Raw genomic sequence first — 12,059 nt, 5'->3', positions numbered from 1 at the left:
ACTGGCTATAAGAATCTTGTGGACTTTCTACCAGGGCCATTTTAAAACCATAACACTCACATCTCAGATATCCTCAAAGTAGCTAGTATTACAAGTGTAAGCTATCAGTGCCTGGCAGAAAATTTCATTTTTAATGTGCCAATAAGCTGCTTTTCAATGTTATCCCATACCTCTGGGACACCTCTTTAAATTAAGTCATTGCATAATGACATTTCTTTTAAGATACTGGATTTTTTTCTCGTTGCTATTGAAATCACAGATTCTACATTCATATGACAATATCAGGAACTATATGACCACAACCAAGCTTTACAAAGATTTCTCAGTATCTAGAGTATCCAGTTTTTCTGCCCTCATTTTGTATCCTTAACTATCAGCCTTATACTATACAATTTTCTTAACATTTTTTGAAACAGTTGTCTCCTTATTTTCCTATCTTATTGGGATGTTTCCATTTCAAAGCTCCCAAAGTCTCAATAGTATACCAGTTTCCATTGGAAAAGGACTACCACATTACAAAACACAAAGCCAACAATCTATCATAGTATGAACTACACAGAGACTATCTTGAGTTGAAAGGGTTTTGCATTAGACTATAGACTCAGATATTTTCAATAGCTCTTTTCAGCACATAGGTTAAATGATTTTTGTAGACTTAAATAATAACTTCAAATGGTTTTTACTTCATTCTAAATATCCAGTTCACCCAGGAGAGCACACAGAATTAACCACAGAGAACATCCCCCAATGTAGCCTTCTCACGAAAACTTCAAGACAGAGCAGTAGTGGAGAGAAAGTCTGCCAGTCACTATGATTTATTTGCCACATATTGGCATAACTGATCTTAGATACCTTTGTGCATGTTCCATGAAGTCAATGCTGGTGTTATTCATGTGATGCCCAAAAAAGCCTAGTAATACATGTCAAACACGAAGGAATAAGGTTTTGTCAGATGAACTTGAACTTTGGAAAACCCATAAATACTTGAAAAAAATTTTTTAAATAGTGGGCAATATCACAATCACTCACAAAAAAGGAGGGGAGGGCTGGGGCTGGGAATGTGGCTCAGTGGTAGAGTGCTTGCTTAGCATGCATGTAGCCCTGGGTTTGATTCCTCAGCACCACATAAACAGAAAAAGCCAGAAATGGCGTTGTGGCTCAAGCAGTAGAGTACTAGCCTTGAGCAAAAGAAGCTCAGGAGCAGTGCCCAGGCCCTGAGTTCAAGCCCCAGGACTGACAAAAAAAGGGGGGGGGATGTATTTGAGATATGTGATCAAAATAATCTTTGAAGTTCAGAGCAAGTCCTTAAAGGAAAAATCACAAGAGACTCTGGGAGTTCTCACTTAAGGTCATGCCTTCTTCTGCAAAATAAATCTATAAAGCAGGCTAATGGGCCATGGAAGGGAGAGTATCTGACCATGAGACATAGAGTAGGCTTGTAGCTAGAGCTGCCCACCATGATATTGATTCTTTCACTCACTTGGAGACATATTTTATATCTGAAGGGGGAAGCTGTGGCGCATGGCCATGGGGGCCACTGTTCTATCACTCCTATATCCCTCTGGATGGAGAACAAACTCCGCAAGATGCATCTGAGGCCAGATATGGGTAGCTTGTGCTTGTAATCCTAGCGACTCAGGAGGCTGAGATCTAAGGATTGAGGTTTGAAGCCAGCTTGAGTAGGAAAGTCCATGAGACACTTATCTCCAATTCACAACCAAAAAGTCTGAAGTGGAGGTATAGCTCAAGTGGTAGAGTCCTGGCCTAGAGCAGAACAGCTAAGGGACAGCACCTAGGCCCTGAGTTCAAGCTCCAGTACCTCCTTCCCCAGATACAAGATGCATCTTGGAAATAATACCCTTGAAATCAGTACAATCTCCCAGGGTATTATATGATGCTTCTATATTCTTAACGGAGAAGACACAGGGATTGAGAACTGTGGAATGGAAATATCCTTATATATCCCCACTGCCAGAAATCCATTTGAGAAATCTGCACTTTCCCATCCCTGTTTTGATTTTTGTGGGTCAGAAGGTTGGCTCTGCTACCCAAGGACATAATGAAATCCCCAGTGCATTTTTGGCTTTAGCTCCTTAGCACTGAGCTAAGGGTATGCTACCATGCCTCTTTTATGATAGTCCTTTGTTTATTTGTTTTAGAGATAGGGTCTCATAACCCAGGCTGGTCTGGAACTCACTATGTAGCCTGCACTGGCCTTGAACTCATCACAGTCCTCCTATACTTTTCAATTGTTGGGATTACAGGGTGATACAACCCTGCCACGTTTATGGTAGTCTAAAAACAACGACATCATTACACATTTTTGTTTTAAAAAAACTTAAACTTATGTTATAGGTCTACTATTCATTTTATAAAGTTGGCTTTTCATCTTTGTATCCAATAATTATACATAACAGCTTAATATATAGAAGAGATTGACCTGTACACAATCTGTTTAAGATGGAATCTATGTAGATTTCAATGGATTCTTTGCCCAGGGGTATTTTATGACATGTTTAGTAGAAGCTGGTTTAACTCAAGAAATTCTTTGCATATCTCTTAAGGCAACAATCTCAAAAACACTGCTTTGGGATGAAAATTTCTAGCACATTGAATGGGTGTACTAAAGGCCCCTCTCCTAAATTGGTCATAAAAATTAAGGCCTCTCTAGTTGTGGCCTAAGCATTTTTTATTTATAGATGAATATCTAGAGCCAGAGGGCGGTGGGACACAATAAAAAAATGCATGTGTATTTGATCTCTGCCCTGGTTGTTGGTAAAAAGCTCCTAAAAATCCCTGTTATTTCCTGAGTGATTAGAGTATTGCGTGCATCTTTTGTTCTAATACTTGGTCTTTAACCTTGGTTTCTAACAAGCTCTTGGAATTTCCTGGATAATAAGAACAATTTTTGTTTTAATAAAATAACTTGTGGTGGGTTCCTGATGGGTCATCAGAAATGCTAGGTCATGATTAGAAGCTTAGAATTTTCAACCTTTACCTCTGTTCCAGTCTCCAAAGAAACTAGAGACTGAGTTATTAATTGGCTGGGCCTCTGTGTTGAAAACCCTGTAAAGTTCCCTAATTGTGAAGTTTCTACACTGAGAGACACATCCATGCAAGGGGGTGGGGGGGGTGGGGAAGGGGAGACACACCTCAACTCCCAGAGGACAACTTCCTACAACTGGGAACCTTCATAACCTCCATTTTGTATCTCTTTACCTGGCTCTTCTGAATAATCTTTGAGATTATTCAGAGATGGAACCTCTAATTCATAGCCAAATCAGACAAAAGCTCTAGTAAACTGGTGGGGGTAGCCTTGGGAGAAAGGAACCCTCCGGGGCGCCGCTGCTTCCCCCCCCCCCCCCCCCCCCCCCCCCCCCCCCCCCCCCCCCCGCCCTCACACCATGGAATCCCAGATTGTCCCCAGGTACACAGTGTCAGAATTTAGTTCTGTCAAGGGTCACCCAGCTGGTAGCGAAAAACTGAATGGTATGCCAAAATTCCCACAGGTAGTTGGGTGCAGATAGCTACACCTGTAATTCTAGCTATTCAGGAGACCGAGATCTGAGGATTGTGGTTTGAAGCCAGCCTGGGCAGGAAAGTGTGTGAGACTTTAATCTTCACTAAATTACCAAAAGGCCTAGAAGTGAAGCTGTGGCTCAAGTGGCAGAGCACTAGCCTTGATCAAAAGAAGTTCAGGGACAGCATCCAGGCTCCAACTTCAAGTGCCAGGAACAGCACCAAAGGGGAAAAAAATTGTCATAGAAATGTTCTGAGTTGAGCAGGAATGTAAAGAAGAAAAGCAGTTTGTGTTTTTCCTCCATGTATAATGTTAGAAGTAGAATATTTAGACTATAATAGGAAAAGCATTTTTTCTTTTGCTTTGCTTTTTTTTTTTTTGGTCGTAGGGCTTGAACTCTAGGCCTGGGAGCTGTTCCTGAGCTCTTTAGCTCAAGGCTAGAACTCTGCCACTTGAGACACAATGCCACTTCCGGTTTTCTGGTGGTTTATTGGAGATAAGAGTGTCACGATTTTCCTGCCTGGGCTGGCTTTGAACCTTGATCCCCAGGTCTCAGGCTCCTGAGTAGCTAGGATTATAGGCGTGAGCCACCAGTGCCTGGCTTTGTTGTGGTGGTTTTTTTGTCAGTTGTGGGGCTTGAACTCTGGGCCTGGGTGCTGTCCCTCAGCTCTTCAGCTCAAGGCAAGTGCTTTACCACTTGAGCCACAGCACCACTTTCTATCTTTTCTTATACATGAGGTTATTTGCTTATAGTGAAATAATATGAGCTCTGTTATCCATAAATTTCTACAACCAACTCTTTCTTTCTTCCTTCCATTGGTTATCAAACTCATTATATTGCGATTATAATTGATGTTTGTGAAAGAAAATATAAATGGTTTCTGACTTACAATTGGTTGGACATATAATTTTTTTAACTTTTCCAACAATTTGAAAAAGGTACTTGTGAAAGAGATACAAATTTAGAAAAGAACTGTACTCTTGTGTTTTTATATTTTCCAGGCTATTGATATATGGCACAATACTCTCTCACAGGGCTGGTCAGCAGCAGCTCCCTATTAGCACTCACAAAGACAAACTATTACTCACCAGAGTGCCATTTGGCTAAGTATGATTTTTGGTAGATGAGGCATATTAAATATATTTATGATATACAATGTTTTCAATTTGCCATGCAGTTGTTAGAACATAATCTCAGCATACCTTTGGCCATGAAAATGTTAAAGAAAAAATATGTACTATACAGTTAGGTATTAATTATATTTTATTATGTGGTTTTCTAATTCCATGAAAACTGGTAAGCATTTTCAATATATACAGAAACTCAATGGGTTCCATCCTCTTACACTTCTCTACCAATAATTGTCCTTGTCATCATTTCCCAAGGAAATGTTGTAGCAGGACAAGAACTCACTGGACCTTCTATAGCAAGTTCTCAACAAATTTACTTCTATCTGCTCCCATCAAGGTAGGAAGAAAGATCTCTACTGAAGAAAGAAGCTAATCTCATTTTTGTGTTTGGACTTCATCACTTCATATTTCTCTTACTTTTCTTCTATTTTTTAATCTTTGCGTTTTTCTTTTCTTTTAAAAAATGCTGGTACTAGATCTTGAATTCAGGGCTTTGTGTTCTTGCTGGGCTTTTTTTTATGTCTGAGACTGGCTCTCAAACAATTGAGCCACCCTTCCACTTCTGACTTTTTGCCAGTTAACTTGGAGATAAGAGTCTCTCAGATCTATTTGCCCCTTTGGCTTTGAACCTTGATCTGCAGATCTCAGGTTCCTTAGAAGCTAGAATCACAAGTGTGATCTAGGACAAGTGAGGCTAGGACCACTAGCACTTGGCCACCTCCTCTTTTTGTCAGGGACCTGAAACTCTCATTTATCTCCTTTCTCATTGGTGTGCTCAACTTTCATCCTGATTCATCCTGATTCTTCCCTATTCAGAGTTCAGACAGGCTCAGAGCCTTCTGATATTAAACTTGGTCGATTTCTTGGTTCCTTTGACTCATCACTCGGTACTGGTCATTCTTCACAGCCAGGATCTCTCCCCTCCTCCCTTGTTATTTATTATAAAGGTGATGTACAGTGGGGTTACGGTTACATAAGTCAGGTAAAACCAAGTTCTTTGAAAAGAGTAGTTACACATTGTCCTCACAGTTTATTACCACAGTTTCCTATTGCTCCTCTTCAGAAACATGCCCTTACCTAGATTTTAAAATGCTCAATTTAATAGCTGTTCAGAGCTTTTTTTCCTCATTGTACTACTCTGCAGAATATAATGTTCATTTCTTTTCTTCCATAATCAAAACTTTATTGAACACCAAAATAGGAGACTGTTGTTCTGTACCTTACAAAATCAAACATAATTACATTCTCTTGGTAAAGTAATTGAACTGCTGGTAAGGCTTCCTATGAGGAAATGTAAATTCAGGAAGTTGTACAAATTATTAGTGTTGCATTCTTCTAAAGGAACAATCTTCTGTGAGCCTAGTTCTCCCTCCTCCTCTCCCTCCCTACACAAAGAGGATGGCTGAAAACCGTGGTAATTTTGTAGCTAGCAACATGGACATTTTACATCCATAAAAATTTGGACTTTGAACTAACCATTTCTTTTCATGTTTTGTCTTTTCATCCTCCAAGGAAGGATGGAGTAAACCTCTAGTTAGGAGTAAACCTTTTGCTAGCCTGGCCCACTGTGCCCTCAGAGATAGCTACCTCTGTGAACTGCTTAATGTTAGTTTCTTCCTTCTTTCTGAAACACTTTTTTGGATTTCCAGAGTGCTGCTCTTGCCTGGTTTTCTATATACTTCTTGAGTTATTCTTTTATTTTCTTCCTAGTTTTAGTACTTAGCATTTTATCTTCCGCCTCTCTTCATTGTTTCCTCTCAACATCTTGTTATGAATATTTGCAAGTTGAAGAAATATTCACAAATTGTCACTGAGCTGGGCACTGGTGATTCACTCATGAAATCCTAAATACTCAGGAGGCTGAGATCTGAGGATTGTGATTCAAAGCCAGCCTAGGCAGGAAGGTCCATGTAACTTTTATTTCCAATTAACTACCCTCTTCTCTCCCCTTCCCCCTAAAAAAGCCAGAAGTGGAGCTGTGGCTCAAGTGGTAGAGTTGCAGTGGTTAGTCTTGGGCAAAAGAGCTCAGGGACCACATGTCTACCCTGAGTTCATGCCTGATGACAAACACACATACAGAGTAGTGTACACTAAAATTCACCTTTTTCCTCTTCCTATCTTTTCCCTCTCTCTCCTACAGCCTTTCCTATCCCATACACCCAGTTTAGACCATTTCCAAGTTCAGAGCTATTAGCTCAATTAGACATTTCCATGCTAATGGCCCAGGGAAACCTCAATACCAGAATGGTGAAAGTGAATTCATTATTTGGTATCTTCATTTTTCCCTTGATCTTTTCATATTCTATCTTCAAGTCCTGTCCATTGCATTTCTTTAATTACGGAATCTAAGTGAGGGCTCTGGCTAGTTTTTGTCTCAGCCTCTCTCCCTGCTGCCAGATTTGCTCACTTCGAACTCACACTCAGATGCCACATTGCCATCTGTCTATGCAACTGTGATCATTTCAGTTCTCATGTAACAGCTTTCAGGAACTGCAAGTTAAGTTTCTAACTCCTTTACACATACTTCATAATCCCTTGCTAATCTCCTCCTCTTTCACCATCCATCCTTTTAAACTTCATGAACCAAACTATACAAGCTACTTAACATTTCTGGAGGGCTGGGAAGGTGGCTCAGTGGTAGAGCCTTGCCTTGCATGCATGAGGCCCTGGGTTTGATTCCTCAGCACCACATAAGCAAAAAGAAAAAAGCCGGAAGTGGTGCTGTGGCTCAAGTGGCAGAGTGCTAGCCTTGAGTTGAAGAGCTGAGAGACAGCACCCAGGCCCAGAGTTCAGGCCCCAGGACCGGACCAAAAACTTCTGGAAAATGTCTCTGAGTTCATTCTACCCTGATTCTGCTCATTGTGTTTCTCCTTTTTTTTTTTTTTTTGTCACCTAATGGTCCTCCTACTTTCCAATTGTCTTCCCAAGCTGTCCTTCAAACTACAATTGAAATACTACTTTCTGGGAGAAGACTTGCTCAACTTCTGTTGCTACTGCTTTATGACTCCTGGATCTGAGTCAGATATCCTTCAGAGCATTCCTAATTAGTTAATTGGTTGGTTTATTTCATAAAGATTTGAAGGTCTACCATATGCACAAAATTGCATTAGGTAATGGGAGTACATAGTGAGTGAAATAGAGTTCCTGCTCTGGGAACTTTGCATGCTCTTTGGGGAATAGAAAGTTAAAGGAACAATTATAATAAAGTATGGTTATCTCATGAAGGAACTATGCCCAAGGCCCTCTGGATATACTTAGAAAAGACACAAGTCTACACTTGAAGTGTAAGGGATGTCTGCTTGGTGAAGGATTCCTCTAAGATTATGAAGGAAGAATAGGACTTATCCAAGAGCAGGGGATAGACAAGGAAGGCAAGGACTCAAGGAGAGAGTGAACACAGCTCTAGCTGCTGGGTAGTGACAGCTTGGCAATCAGGGAAGGACATGTCCCATGCTTGTCCCACCCACTACCTGACCTAGAGTCAGCCTTCGATGAACTTCATTGTCTGAATGAATAAGGAAATAGGTGATAGTGAGGGAGTCCAATGAAAAGGCCTCATATAAAAAGGAGGTTGACACAGGAAGGGAGGGAGCAAAGATGAGTAAATGCAATCATTGTGTTCAATGTACATCATGTTAAAAAAATGAACTGTGTAACTTGAAAGTGGGGACGGGAGGGGGAAATGGGGGAAAATGAAGGAAGGGGTAACATTTCCCAAGAAGCCTTGTAATCATAACCTGACTTATGGAATTATAACCCTTTTATACTCCTTAATAATAACCATCAGAAGAAGGAGTTTGGATTTTATTCAGACTCTATATTGATGCTCCGTGAAAGACTTTAAAAAAGAGGCTGACATAATCAGGGCTGTGCTTTACAGAGGACCCACTAGGTAAATGAATCAGGAAAGTAAGAGGCAAGTGTAATAGGAGCAGATCAGTGAGGAAGCTGGTGGTAGAGGTAAAAGATAGCAGATAATTGTGTGTGTGTGTGTGTGTGTGTGTGTGTGTGTGTGTGTGTGTGGGTGTGTGTGTGTGTGTATTGGTAATGGGACTTGAACTCAGTGCCTCACATTCTTGTTTGTTTTTTTTGTTCAAGGCTGGCACTTTTACCACTTGAGACTTACCTCCAACTTCTAGCTTGCTGCTGGTAAATTAGAAATAAGAGTCTCTCAGACTTTTCTGCCCAGGCTGGCTTTGTACTGGGATTTGCAGATCTCAGCCTCCTGAGTAGTTAGGATTACAACTGTGAGCCACTGGTGTTGAACCAGCAGATAGTCTTGAGAGATTAAAGAGACAAAGGTCAAAAATGATCAAAGTACTAGGGAATTGATTGTCAAAATGATATTGAGAAGGAATTAAGGGTGCTTTTCAAATTGGGAAGTTGTTAGCAGCCATTGTCAGGGTAGGAACCAGGAGCAGAAGGAAGAGGGTTCCAGGGGAGGGGTTAGGAGGAGAGAGATGAGAAGTTCAGCTGGAGGCTTGCTTTGGTCCTGGATCTGTTTGCACACAGATCCACTTTCCTGCTCTGTGGGGGTCACCGGGAGCTCTCCGGCTGACTCCAAAGGCAGCTGGCTTCTGGCTAGGTTTGCACATAAGAGGCACTGGCAGAGGATTAGAGGACAGAGGAGAGGAAACACCGGATATTACTTCTTTGCTTTCTACCTCAGGCAGGGTCTACAGCAGGGGGTGTTTCCCCTCTGCAGCCCCAGCAACCTCCTGGCAGAGCACCCTTCAATACTCAACTATCAACTACCTTGCTTTGTTCTTCCACTCTGGAGGTGACAAATGGCTGCCTGGGAGTCCCCTATGGGGCCTCTTATTTCTTCTCTGCAGGATTTGAAATTTTTTCCAATTTTAAATACTGAGGAGTTGTTTCCATATTGCTGAGGAATATGCAAGCAGAAATATCTACAAAGCAGCTCCTCAGCATACTGAGAAGAAAGTCAAAGCTTGAGAGTTAGCAATACAGAGAGCTCTTGGACAGTTGTTATGACACTGTCTTTCTCAGACTGTCTCCTCTGCTGTGACTCTACAGTGTGTAAATGCTGTCTTAATTCATCCAGTACTAGGCATAGAGTAGGAGCTCTCTGTGGCTTATCCAATGGTGAAAAATCAATGCATACACTCTAAGAATTATTTTATGTGTCCTTAATTGGTGGATACATTTTTACAAGAAAACCTGAGTTTCTTTAACCTGAGGAGTTATATTAAGCTTTATTACCTTTAAGATTGCTATAGGCAAATAAATATACAGCAATAAGTCACTCTAGTTGTTAAGTTCTGTATTGAATAGATAAGAATAATTAGAAATCATTGCAGTTGTGTATTAAGTGCAGTTGTTTCTATATGCAAAGGGCATTGCTAAGTGAACTGAATGGAGATGGCAGGTTGGTTTAAATGGGTTAAATATTTCCCTGACTCCCCTAATCTTGGATACACAATGGATTTCCTTGTCTGCAGATCTGGTCTCAGCCAGGGCTCATATTAACAACTCTGACTGAGCTATGGCTAAATATGTTGAATGCTATCGACAAGGCACTGTGAAGTATAGATGTTGGCCTTGGCCTAGAGGGGGAGTAAAGTCTGACTTTAAGAACTAAGGATTAGGTGATTTGGTCTGGTCACTAGGAAGACAGGCCGCCATGTGGGGCTCAGGGGCTGTGTATTGGTTGATGTTGGGAGAGTCTGTGGTGAAAGGAATAGAAATGAAGCCAGTAACAACTCTGTGTGTCCTTTGTCTTGTGGTGAGAGCCCATTGGAGACATGGCCTACTTCACACACTGAGAGCAGTCACAGGACAGTGGGAAAAGTGAGCCCCCGATAAATAACTATCAGTAGCACTGACAAATCTTATTGTATTTTAGAAACATTTTAATTTTACATAGTACACATAGATTTGTCACAAAACAAGCTAATCTAGACAAGAAAAAGGACAAAAAAATCAAATTAAATAATTGCTGTTTTTCCTAAGTAGAGGCGATCTTCTCTGACAATCCTTCCAAAACCATTGCCATGAAAAATATGTATACCCACAAATATTAATAATATTGAACACTTTTTCTCTATGACACACTTGTTCCAAGTTAAAAAAATCACACATGGAGCCGGCGCCCGGCGCTGGTGGCTCACACCTGTAATCCTAGCTACTCAGAAGACTGAGATCTGAGGATTGTGGGTTTTTTTTTTTTTTTTGGGGTCCAGTGGTGGGGCCTGAACTCTGGGCCTGGGCGCTGTCCCTCAGCTCTCCAGCTCAAGGCTAGCACTCTACCACTTGAGCCACAGTGCCACCTCCAGCTTTTTTCTTTTTGCTTATGTGGTACTGAGGAATCGAACCCAGGGCCTCAGGCATGCAAGGCAAACACTCTACCACTGAGCCATCTTCCCAGCCCCTGAGGATTGTGGTTTAAAGCCATCCTGGGCAGGAAAAGCTGTGAAACTCTCATCTCCAATTAACCACCAGAAAACCAAAAGTGGCACTGTGGTTCATGTGGTAGAGCACTTGCCTTGAGCTGAAGAGCTGAGAGACAGTACTCAGGCCCAGAGTTCAAGCCCCATGACCAACACCTCCCCCGTCCCCCAAAAAAATACACGTGGCCTTTCATGTCAATAAGCAGGAATACTTTTTCATAGTTGTATGCTATTCCGTTTTCTAAATTGTCATACTTATTTAGTTAACTAATCTCTCACTGGGGGACATTTGGAGTAGTTCCACTTTCATATTATGCACACACACAATTTCACTATTATGTACATATGGACTATCACTAATTGATATGTGTGTATGTGTATCAATTTGTGCACATGTGCTGGTACTGAGACTTGAACTTATGCTGTGGATGCTATTACTTAGCTTTTTTGCTCAGATTTGAGCCACAGCTCTATTTCTAGCTTTTTGGTAGTTAATTGGATCCTCCTATGTAGCTAGGATGACAGGCATGAGCCACTGGTGCCTGGCAGCAATTCATGCTTAAGGGAAATCTTTGAGCTTTTGTAATGAGATATTTGGGGCAGGCTGTGGGGAAGGTTGAATAAGGTCATGAAAGAGATCTAAGGAAGGGTGAAGTTTCTGAATTGATACATAAAGGGTATCTGTTAACAGAAGAAGGGCACATGGAGTGAGTATGAAATAACAGGAATGGAGAGAAAAGAAACAGGACAACAAATAGAAGACAGACAGACAGACAAAGGAGAGAGATGACAACTAGAATAAACAGTGAAATGGTGATAAAGACTGCAAGAAATAATTAAAAAAATAGAATTTTGTGTGCGAATTTCCGGAGCAACAGTAGCATTTATATTATTTACATAGCTGAATGAGAGAATAATTCTTCTCTGAGACAAGTACCCCAAAACTGAGTTGTTTGGTAATGGTTAGGAGTAACTTTTAACTCTGAATCAAAGAAAAA

Source organism: Dipodomys spectabilis, unplaced genomic scaffold (assembly GCF_019054845.1).
Source record: "Dipodomys spectabilis isolate Male_0828 unplaced genomic scaffold, ASM1905484v1 ptg000073l, whole genome shotgun sequence".
NCBI classification, from domain to species: Eukaryota; Metazoa; Chordata; class Mammalia; order Rodentia; family Heteromyidae; genus Dipodomys; species Dipodomys spectabilis.
Note: the sequence above shows the minus strand (reverse complement) of the source record.